Source organism: Nicotiana attenuata, unplaced genomic scaffold (genome assembly GCF_001879085.1).
Source record: "Nicotiana attenuata strain UT unplaced genomic scaffold, NIATTr2, whole genome shotgun sequence".
NCBI lineage: Eukaryota > Viridiplantae > Streptophyta > Magnoliopsida > Solanales > Solanaceae > Nicotiana > Nicotiana attenuata.
In genome coordinates this window covers 94,798-107,697 of record NW_017672821.1, presented here as the reverse complement: position 1 = coordinate 107,697, position 12,900 = coordinate 94,798, and positions in this window count along the sequence as shown.

Genomic DNA, 12,900 nt, shown 5'->3' with positions numbered 1-12,900 from the left:
AGGGATATTGATTTCTGTATTGATCTGGCCCCAGGCACGCAGCCCATTTCTATTCTGCCGTATCGCATGGCCCCGCCAGAGTTGAGGGAGTTAAAGGACCAGTTGCAAGATCTGCTAGAGAAGGGTTTCATCAGGCCTAGTGTTTCTCCTTGGGGTGCGCCAGTGTTATTTGTGAAGAAAAAGGATGGATCGATGAGGATGTGCATTGATTACCGGCAATTGAACAAGGTGACGATAAAGAACAAGTATCCACTGCCGAGGATTGATGATTTGTTTGACCAGCTTCAGGGTGCAAAGGTGTTTTCAAAGATAGACTTGAGATCTGGCTACCATCAGCTGAGGATTAGGGCATTCGATGTCCCTAAGACAGCATTCCGCACTCGGTACGGGCATTATGAGCTCCTGGTCATGTCGTTTGGGTTGACCAATGCCCCAGAAGCATTCATGGAGTTGATAAACCGAGTGTTCAGGCCATATTTGGACATGTTCGTGATAGTCTTTATTGATGATATTTTGGTGTACTCCCGCAGCCAGGAGGAGCACGAGCAGCACCTCAGAGTGGTTGTTCAGACTCTGAAGGATAGTCAGTTATATGCTAAGTTCTCGAAGTGCGAGTTCTGGTTGAGTTCGGTTGCATTCCTGGGTCATGTTGTATCAGGAGAGGGTATTCAGGTGGACCCGAAGAAGATTGAGGCAGTCAAGAACTGGCCTCGACCAGCATCGACTTCAGAAATTCGGAGTTTCTTGGGGTTAGCAGGTTATTACCGCCGGTTCGTGGAGGGATTTTCATCCATAGCAGCCCCGATGACCAGATTGACCCAGAAGGGTGCCCAGTTCAGATGGTCGGATGAGTGTGAGGCGAGCTTTCGGAAGCTCAAGATAGCTCTGACTATGGCACCGATATTGGTTTTGCCCACAGGCTCAGGACCCTATATAGTGTATTGTGATGCTTCCCGTATTGGGCTTGGTGCGGTATTGATGCGGGATGGCAGAGTCATTGCTTATGCTTCGAGGCAGTTGAAGATCCATGAGAAGAATTATCCGGTTCATGATCTCGAGTTTGCAGCCATTGTTCATGCTTTGAAGATTTGGAGGCATTACCTATATGGTGTGACGTGTGAGGTGTACACTGATCACAAGAGTTTGCAGTACTTGTTCAAGCAGAAGGAGTTGAACTTGAGGCGGAGGAAGTGGTTGGAGCTATTGAACGATTATGATGTTACTATTCTATACCACCCGGGGAGAGCCAATGTGGTGGCCGATGCATTGAGTAGGAAGTCTGCCAGCATGGGTACCTTATGTTCCGGTCAGCCAGAGACCGCTTGCTTTGGATATTCAGGCCCTGGCCAATCGATTTGTGAGGTTGGACATTTCTGAGCCTAGCAGAGTGTTAGCTTGTACGGTCGCTCGTTCTTCATTATTGGAGCGTATCCGTGATCGACAATTTGATGATCCCCATTTGTGTGTCCTGAGAGACACGGTGCAGCGTGGAGGTGCCACGAAGGTGACCTTAGATGATGATGGTGTTTTGAGGTTGCAGGGGCGAGTTTGTGTGCCCAATGTCGATGGGATTCGAGAGTTGATCTTAGGGGAGGCCCATAGTTCTCGGTATTCTATTCACCCGGGCGCCGCGAAGATGTATCAGGACTTGCGGCAGCTTTATTGGTGGCGTAGGATGAAGAAAGATATTGTTGCATATGTGGCTCGATGTTTGAACTGTCAGCAGGTTAAGTATGAGCATCAGAGGCCTGGTGGTTTGTTTCAAAGGATTGAGCTTCCCGAGTGGAAGTGGGAGAGGATTACCATGGATTTCGTTACTGGACTTCCGATGACTCGGAAGAAGTTTGATGCTATTTGGGTCATTGTTGATAGGCTGACCAAGTCAGCGCATTTTATTCCTGTTGCAGCCACTTATTCATCCGAGAGGTTAGCTGAGATCTACATCCGAGAGATTGTTCGCCTTCATGGGGTGCCAGTATCTATTATTTCGGATCGGGGTACGCAGTTTACCTCGCGCTTCTGGAGAGCAGTTCAGCAGGAGTTGGGCACCCAGGTTCAGTTGAGCACAGCGTTCCATCCTTAGACGAACGGCCAGTCCGAGAGGACTATTCAGATATTGGAGGATATGCTCCGAGCCTGTGTCATTGATTTCGGAGGCTTGTGGGACCAGTTTTTGCCTTTAGCAGAGTTCGCCTACTACAACAGCTACCAGTCTAGTATTCAGATGGCTCCATATGAGGCATTGTATGGTAGGCGATGTAGGTCTCCAGTCGGATGGTTTGAGCCGGGGGAGGCTCGGTTATTGGGTACAGATTTAGTTCAGAAGGCCTTGGATAAGGTCAAGATCATTCCGGACAGACTTCGTTCGGCTCAGTCGCGGCAAAAGAGTTATGCGGATCGTAAGGTTCGAGATGTAGCTTTCATGATTGGTGAGCGGGTCTTGCTTCGAGTGTCGCCTATGAAGGGCGTGATGAGATTTGGGAAGAAGGGAAAGCTTAGCCCTAGGTTCATTGGCCCATTTGAGATTCTCGATTGTGTGGGAGAGGTGGATTACAGACTTGCCTTGCCGCCCAGCTTGTCAGCCGTGCATCCAGTGTTTCATGTGTCTATGCTTCGGAGGTATCACGGCGATCCAGCCCACGTGTTAGATTTCAGCAATGTCCAGTTGGACAAGGATCTGTCTTACGAGGAGGAGCCGGTAGCTATTCTGGACAGGCAGGTTCGACAGTTGAGGTCGAGGAGTTTTCCTTCAGTGCGTGTCCAGTGGAGAGGTCAGCCTCCTAAGGCATCGACCTGGGAGTCCGAGTCTGATATGCGGAGCCATTATCCTCACCTATTTCCCGAGTCAGGTACTTCTTCCTTTTGTCCGTTCGAGGACGAACGGTTGTTTTAGAGGTGGAGAATGTGATGACCCAAAGGGTCATCACCGGATTTCTTCCTATTTCCGTGCTTCCGAGGCCTTGAAAACCTCGCTTTTAGTTGCCTCGATTTGCGTGCGCAGTCCGGGCGCGAAGCCGGAAAGCTTTTATGTTGAAATATGTGAACTTTGTGAAACATTTGAAGAATTTTGATATTAATATTGCTGAAGTTGACTTTGGTCAACATTTTTGGTAAACGGTCCTGGACCCATGATTTGACGGTCCCGGAGGGTCCGTAGAAAAATATGAGACTCGGGCATATGCCCGGAGTCGAATTTTGAGGTCGAGAGCCCGAGAAATGAATTTTTCTGTGAAATTGTTTTTCTGAAATTATTAAGAAAAATAGAAATGAAAATTGATTAAAAGGCTATGGTATCGGGCTCGTATTTTGGTTTCGACGCCCGGTACAAGTCTTAAATATGTGTTAAGCGCTTTCTGTAAAGTTTGGTCGAAATCGGATGTCATTTGACGTGTTTCAGACCCAAATATCTAAAATTTGAAGTTATGAAGTTTGAAATGAAAATGACGATCTTGAGGCTTGATTCAATGATTTTTGATGTTATTTTGGCGATTTGATCGCTAGAGTAAGTTCGTAGGATGTTATTGAGTTAGTGTGTGTGTTTGGTTGGGAGCCCCGAGGGCTCGGGAGTGATTCGGAGGTGGTTCGGGGTAGTTTTACACTTAGAAAACACATAGCAGATTTTCTGCAATTTTTGCATTGCAAATCCCTTCTTCGCGTTCGCGTTCTAAACACGCGTTCGCGAAGCTTCAGTGGTCCCTCTTCATCGCGTTCGCATCCCTCGCCTCGCGTTCGCGTAGAGTCATCTGACCCTGAGGGCTTGGTCCTTTTTCTTCTTCGCGTTCGCGGATACTTGACGGCGTTCGCGTAGCTTGCCAGACTCCCTTCAGCGCGTTCGCGTTCCCCTATCGCGTTCGCATATAACAGTTCCTGGACCCCAGCAATTTCCTTCTACGCGTTCGCGTCTGTCTCCACGCGATCGCGATAGCTTACCCAGTTTACCCTTTGCGAACGCGGCCCTCTCCCGCGAGCACGAAGGGCAATTTTGCCCAGCGAATTTTTAAGTTAAAATCAGAACAGTGAACTCGGGATTTTCATAAAAATACACGAACTCCTTTCTTCTCCAAGCACTTAGGCGTCCATTGAAGCTCCCTTTCATCAAACTTCTTGGGTAAGCATTGTTCAACTTGTTTTCTTCAATTTCCTCTATTAATTACTAAATTCCTAGCCCTAAACCTTGAAATCAAAGTAGAAAATGGGGGTTTTGGGTAGGGTTAGGGCTTTGGGGATTTTGGGTGATTCAACCTCAATTTGGGGTCGAATCTTGAAATAAATTATATATTTGAACTCGTGGGGTTATGGGTGATTGGGTTTTGGTCCGAGCTTCGTGTTTGGACCATGTGGGACCGGTGTCGAATTTTGGTGTTTTTGGAAGAATGATAGGAATTTCATTTCTAGGCTATGGGATTATGTTTTTGAGCCCTTATTGATATTATTGAACTAATTATGCCTAGATATCATTGTTTCGGAGTTGGATTGTAGAGGAAAGGCGGTATTAGAGAGTTGATTGCTATTCTTGGACCGAGGTAAGTGTTTGTTCTAACTTTGGCTTGAGGGAATAGGATTAGGATGTTATTTGCTACTTGCTAAATGTGGAGTACGGTGTATAGGCATGGTGACGGTTGTCTATGCACCGGAGTCTAGCATGACCGTGAGTCTTAATTGCTTTTAATTCGAATGATGTGACACAACTTCCTTGTTTAATTGATAAATTTCATATAATATGAACGGTTGAGGAAGAATTGTGATTGGTATATTTTGGAGCGTTGGCTCGAACAAGAATGTGATAGTTGAGAAAGAAGTGATTTAAAAGAGGATGTGTTGTGATTATTCCCTTGCCGGGACGTGTAGACTATTATTATGTACTCTCCCTTGCCGGGATATTTGGGCTGTTAGCTGTACCCTTGCCGGGTTAAAGTGTTATGTTGTCAAATTCCCCTAATGGGGCCTTCTTTACAAAGCTAGATATTTTGAACTATGATATTTTGAATACTATAATATGGGATCGTGTGGCACGCCGTCCACTTATATATATATATTATGAAATGGGATCGTGTGGCACGCCGACCACTTATATATTATGAAATGGGATCGTGTGGCACGCCGTCCACTTATATTATGAAATGGGATCGTGTGGCACGCCGTCCACTTATGAATTAAGAAATGGGATCGTGTGGCGCGCCGACCACTTATATATGAGCTATGGTATTGAGATAGTTTCGTCGTTATATCCGTTGATCTGTATTCGCTGTATTTTTCCCCGAGCATGGCCCCCTTCCCCTTTTTAGTTGATATTCTCTGTTGTTTTTTTCTGTTGCCTTTGTATATATATATCTGCACAGGTTGTTTTTAGTAGGTCCTGTCTAGCCTCGTCACTACTTCGCCGGGGTTAGGCCAGGCACTTACCAGCACATGGGGTCGGTTGTGCTGATGCTGCACTTCTGTGCTTTTTGCACAGATCATAGTACCGGAGCAGGAGCCTTTGGTCAGCAGTAGGAGCGTTGGGAGCTTACTTCAGTCCGGAGATTTCCGAGGTAGCTTGCTGGCGTCCGCATGGCCCGGAGTCTCTTTTATCTCTGTCTTTCGTTTGATTTCCCTTGTATCGGATCAGACAGTACTGTATTGTTATTCAGACTTTGTATTTAGCATTCAGTAGAAGTTCGTGAGTTAGTGACACCAGATCTGGGTAGAGGAGTATTAGAATTTCCGCACTTGGTTTCAATTATTTATGTTTCGGGACTTCCATTTTTATATTAATTGCCTTGTTCTTCTTTATACTGTTAATGATGTTGAGAGAAATGTTAAATTAATTGGCTTGCCTAGCTCCTATTAGTAGGCTCCATCACGACTCCCGAGGGTGGGAAATCCGGGTCGTGATAAAACCTCTCCGAATGTCATCTTTCTCGAACCATCAACATTAGAAATACTGATTCAATCCAAAACCACCGCACCCTGCGATATCTATCAGCCGAATCTCCAATACTATTTCACGATATCTTGCCTCAAAGGCGAATTGTAGGAGATCATAAAACCGGCGAACTTAGAATGTTCAATTAGGACAACGACACCTCATCACAGACGAAAACTCCACCATGCTTGCAAATACCAAGTCTCATTACTTCACCAGTCCACATCTGATGCCCTTCCCTCGCCGGGGATAAAATACTGAATTTCTAGATTATGCACTGGGTAGACTTCCCTTCAAGTCATTCACTACCCCCACACATAGGCAAACATCCTACCATCATATCAATACTGCGGAACAATCATTCATAGCATCATGGCAACTTGTGCCTAGCCTCAGAGCTCTTAGAAGCACCGCTACTGAGCCGAAACGACAGAATGTCCTTCCACAAGGCGACGATAATAGCTCAGGCAACTAAGCAGGGAGAAACATCCTGCACTACATCGGTAGTACCATTACCATTCTTCAATTGTCGATTTATAACAGGCGGTTCACGTCGCGTAGAATTGAGTGGGAAGGAAGCAGGGGCACAAGCCTCCAGGAATCAAATCGCACGATGAGGAATCAAGAAGGGAAGTACTCCTAACAGTCCTGCAGCCTCCCGAAGATAAGTACAGACGTCTCCGTACCGATCCGCGAGACTCCACTAGACTTGCTCATGACTCGTGAGACCTACGGGAACCTAGTGCTCTGATACCATGTTGTCACGATCCAAAATCCACTAAGGGTCGTGATGGCGCCGGACACCGCGGTCAGGCAAGCCAACCAAATTACTTAATTTAAATTCTCATTTTAAATATTTCTGAAATCTCTCCTTTTATACGTTTAAGCTATACATAGTAATTTTGCTGAATAAGAAAATGAAACCTTTAATAACTTTTAAAAATTCTGAATAAACCCATAGACATCCCCAGAACCCGGTGTCACAAGTGCATGAGCTATTTCTAAGAAACAATACAATACAACATTCGTCCGGAGTACAAATGGACAGAAAGAAAATACAATACACTGTAAGAGTTTATACTAGATGCGGGTCGCCTCGAGTAATGCGGCTCACCTAGTCCCAGTATCATCCATGCTGCTACGCCCAGTAGGCCACTAGAAGTATGTGTGCCTGTGCAACAAAAAATTCACAGAAGTGTAGTATGAGTACAAAAATAACGTGTACTCAGTAAGTATCCCGCCTAATCTCGAAGAAGTAGAGACGAGATGGAAACTTCGACACTTACTAAAGGTCCAGTAATAATATTGTCAATGCGATGACTCACGGATTTATTAAGAACAACAGTAGGTTCAAGTAAATTACTAAATAGGTAAAAGTTCCTCTTTATTAAAAGTCTCGGATTCATAATCCATTAAATTAACAATTTTCTCAAGTCGGGAGAGCAGATATTAGTATCAACAAATATCAAAGCAAGCAATACAAGCATGCGCAACTCATGCCGAGGTCGTACGGCCCGATCCAACAATATTTAAAATATGCACTGCCGAGGGTCGAGCAACCCGAACCATAGATGCATCTATTACCCCGCTCGCGAATCATACATGCGATGCGGTCAAATATAAATAAACACGACAATCAGTCAATCCCGAATTTATCAGGGAACAAATATCCAAGGAAAATCCAAATCCTCTTTAACAATTCAAGAAAATGAAGTTTAATCTTCTTAGAAATTCATTTACCAATTTGATCGGATTTAAGAAATTCAATTGTCAATAAGATCACAGATATTCCAAGTATAGCATGCTTTTGGGTCCTAGACTACCCGGACTTACACATATTAGTAGCTACGCACGGACTCTCGTCACCTCGTGCGTACGTAGCCCCCACAAATAGGAGCACATAACCAATTATTTCACCTATGGGGACAATTCCCTCTTACAAGATTAGAAAGGAGACTCACTTCGCTCCGATGTGCACTTCCAACACCAAGAATGAGCCCGAACCCTAAAATTGGAGCCAAACGATTCCAAACTAGATAAACGAGGTAGGAACTAGTCAATATAAGCTTACAAGATCATATTCTAACTATTTAAGCAATTTTCCACCCTTAAACAAAATTTTCCTAAGATCCGACCCCGGGCCCACGTGCCTGGATTCCTAAATTTTTTCAAGGGAAGTTGTTCTTCATAACCCAAGGACCAATAATATATGATTTATAATTCATTTCATAACAAATTTCGTGGTTAAATCTAACTTTTATTAAAACCCTAGGTTTTTGCTCTAACTCCATGATTTCACCTTAATACTAGTGTTTAATCTACCTAAGACATAATTATTAAACTAGAAATAGGTAGAACGCACTTACATCAAGATGCTAGGTGAAGTTCTTCTCTCAAAAGCTCTAAAATCGCACAATAGAGGAGTGGAAAATGATAAAAATGACTTAGAACCTGTATTAAATGAACCTCACTGCCTCAGCCATTTCCGCATCTGCGGTCTCGCATCTACGAGAAATGGACCGTATCTGCGAGATGGACCAATAGAGCTGAGACCGCTTCTGCGGTCTCGAGGCCGCATCTGCGGCTTGGGAGGCGCTTCTGCGGTTCCTAGCCTAGCCTTCCCTGGGCCGCTTCTGCAATGGAAGGACTGTATCTGCGGTCTCGCACCTGCGATCCACCAATCGCAGGTGCGGTTATGACAGAAGCAGCAGCTTCAGCACTTCTCAAAATTTCATGTTCGATCCGTTAACCACCCGGAATCCATCCGAGGACACCGGGACCCCTACCAATCCCAAAACACATTACGAACTTGCTTAAGGCCTCAAATCATATCAAACAACGCTAAACCCAAGAATCGACCTCCAATCCAAGCTTTTATGAACTTTCGAATTTCAAACTTCTACTTTCGATGTTTAAACCTATCGAATCACGTCCGATTGACTTCAAATTTTGCGCACAAGTCATATTCGACATTACGGACCTACTCCAACCTTCGGAATCAGATTCCGACTCTGATATCAAAAGGTCCACCTCGGGACAAACTTCTCAAAAACCTTCAAATTTCTATCTTTAGCCAAATGGCTCCAAAATGCTCCACGGGCATCCGAATTCACTTTCGATCGTGCTCCCAACTCCAGAATCACCATACGGAGCTATTCCCAGAGTCAGAATCCCTAACGGACATCGATAACACTGAAATACACTTCAACCAAAACTTATGAAATTTCTTCCAAAATGCTAACTTCCCCAAAAGGCGCCAAAACGCTCCCGGGTCACCCAAAACCCGATCTGGGCATACGCCCAAGTCTAAAATCATCACACGAACCTGCTGGAACCTTCGAATCTCGATTCCGATGTCGTTTACCCAAAAATCCAACCCTAGTTAATTTTTTCAACTTAAAGCTTTCCAAATGAGAATTTCCTCTCCAAGTCAACTCCGAACTTCCCGAAATTTAATTCCGACCACGCGTACAAGTCATAATGCCTGAATGGAAGCTACTCATGGCCTCAAACTACTGAAGGGTGCGCTAGAGCTCAAAACGACCGGTCGGGTCGTTACATAAAACCCCTCTTTTCTTTATAAAATGAAAATAAAACTAATACTCTAAAAATATGTAACTCTTTTTTTTTTAAATTTTCAATTTATCTAAAATAAACCTATAGAAAGGTGAAATAAGCTAAAATATTAAAATTAAACTTGAAATCTATTTAGATACTAAAAAGTGAGTGGAAAAACCAAACATGGTAAAAAAATTAGGTGCTCACAACCAGGATCGCACTTACTGCGACATCGGACATGACCAGGTAGACAAGGATCCGCTTTCCGGGTTCTCCCTTAGCGAGCAATAGTGGCGAAGACATGTAGGCCTTTAGTTCTTTTTTGTCACGACCCAAAAACCACAAGTCGTGATGGCACCTAACTCAACCCGCTAGGTAATCCAACTAACAGAAAATACAACTTAATGAGATTATAAGAGAGTAGAAAATAGACAACTGAACATTTACAAATTTACCAAGACCAGGTAGTACGAATCACGAGCTTCTAAGATTTGGAACTTCAAAACTGATACAAATAAATACACGTTCTGTTTGAAGATTACATAAATAGATTAGCAGTACTCTAAACTACCAAGGACAAGTGGCAATTATATCCAAACGCACGAACATCTCCTGAATCAGCACCCGACGTCACCAGAAACTCCACTCCAAAATCCGCACGGGCGTGTAGAAGTGCAGTATCAGTACAACCGACCCCATGTACTGGTAAGTATTTTGTCTAACCTCGTCGAAGTAGTGATGAGGCTTTTAGTTAAAAAGATGCTTATTTAAATAACCTAGACATTAGATTAACAATAAAGCAGTTCAAAGTATAACGGATAGAAGTATCAAATACAACCCGGCGAGTCAGACAATGAATACTGTAAAGAACCACATTAAAATATTTACGATCTTTCCTTGTATGTGATATATGTCAAAATTGTCAAAATGTCAAATCACATGGCACAGTAACACCCTTCGTGCTTTTATCACATCCTCACCATGTATACATGAAATTATGTAAAAATTCAATTAGCACGGCAACACCCTTCGTGCGTTCAACTCATCTTTCCCAAGTGATCGTATAACAGAACCAACCATATCACAAGAACACAATAATAGGAACTTCTAAGTAGGAAATACGCAAGTAGCAACCGTGGACAAGGATACACATGTGGGTCACAGTAAAGGAATAAGCGGAAAGCACGTGAGTAACAACAAAAAATTGGAAAATAGGAAATATCAACTTCAATTAACTAGCATGTTGGAGGCCTAAGTACAAATATAACGGTTAAAAGGAAAACACATGTTCTTTACAAATTAACAAGTAAGGGCATGAATGGCTAGCATAGTGAAAGGCTTATACTGAAGTGCAACAGAATAGATAAAACATATGATATAAAAGCAGAAATAGACATCGTAATTGTAAGTTAAGCAAGAAAAAGACATGGACAGTGCAACAACAATTGAGATAAAGGTCATGTACAGGACAATAACAACAAGTCACCCCAAATATGTAAATACAACAATAACAGCTCAAGGTAAGGGCACAACCGTATACACGGGAAATAGATATCACACCAAAAATGCATGTCCCTCGTCCTCACCTGCACGGAAACACCCTTCGTGCCATGACCTCACCATAACATACAAATATAACAGTACAAATGAAATGGCATAGCATCACCCTTCGTGCTTTAACTCTCAAATGATATGGCATGGCATCACCTGCGCTTTTACTCTCAATAATGTGGCATGACATCACCCTTCGTGCTTTTACTCTCAATAAAATGGTCCGGCATCACCCTTCGTACTTTTACTCTCAATAAAATGGCACGGCATCACCCTTCGTGTTTTTACTCTCAATGATATGGCACGGCATCACCCTTCGGGCTTTACACTCTTTCTTACCAAGCATATAAGTATCAATGACAAATAAGGCAGGAAGCATAAATAACATCAAGGAGAGTGCTTAAACGGATATTCCAAACACATTTCAAATCACAACTTTCCAAGTCAACAATGGTTCAACAACCCTCAAGAACCGTATTATTCAAATACTTCCACGAATCTCATAAATGATCCACAACACAAGTATAGAGCCTAGCATCTCAAGAAATTCAATTGTAGTAATGTAGTAATGATTTCGCATAGAGATGACCGAATTAGACACATCAATATATTCTTACAATCCATCAAGCTTGATCAAGTTATAACAAACTAAGTCTTGATATCTATCACTTAATATTATGTTATTAGTATCTAAGAGTCAAACAAAGCATTAAGCAGAATGTCATAAAATTCTACAAATATAAATATAACATAATCCATCCCCCGAGCATGATTAACCCTGGCACATACATATACGCTCGTCGCCTCATATATGTATCACCCCCGCATGTAGCAAACAATGACAAATAGGAGGAAAAATTCCCTCAACAAAGCTAGCAAAACACTTACCTCGATCCGGCTAACTCAACACTAAACTTAGCCTTTTCCTCTACAAATTCGCCTCCGCTCGACTCAATCTAGCCAATGACGACTTGAATAGACCACACGATGCAAGGAAAACAATTTCAATTAATAAAGCTATAATTTTTATTCAATTTTTAAAAAGTCAAAAAAGTCAAACTCCGGGCTCGCCTGGTCAAAACCCGAGTCCAAAGGTAGGTCTTGACTACCCATAGCCCCACGAGTCCAAATATGTGTTTTCTTTTCAAATCCGAATCTTATTCGACTCCCAAATCTCAAATTTTCATTTTTCAAAACTTTGACAAAATCCCCAAATTTTTCCATAGTTTTCCTTGAATTTGATGTTAAATCTTGTATAAAATTATGAAATATAGTTGGAAATTGATTAAAGATACTTATCCAATGATTTGGCATGAAAATCCCCTCTCAAAATCGCCTCACCTCAAAGCTAGGGTTCAAAAATATGAAAAAATGAAGCAAAAACTCGGAATTCTCAGCACTTAACAGGCTGCAGATGTCGCATTTGCGAACAAAACTTCACATTTGACATATTAACAGTGTTTCCCGCAATTTCCATAAACTGTTGGCAATTGCGGATGAACAGTGTTTTCGCAATTTCCATAAAAGATTCGCAATTGCGAATGAATAGTGTCGCACCAGAAATCAGCAAAACCCAAACTTCTCCGAAATGATCCGAAACCACCCCGAAACTCATCCGGAACCTCCCGGACACAAACCATATATGAATTTCAATCATAAAACATGCTACGGACCTGCTCGCGCACTCAAAACACTGAAAAGAGGTCGCCTTAACCCAATATTGACCATGGTCAAACTCCTAAGTTTCTTAACTTTACTAGTCTCTCAACCAATGATCGAAAAATACACCCAAGCCCCTCGGGACTCCAAACCAAAAGTGCACACCGGTCTAAGAACATCATACGAATTAGCTCGTACGATCAAATCGCCAAAATAACACCCAGAAC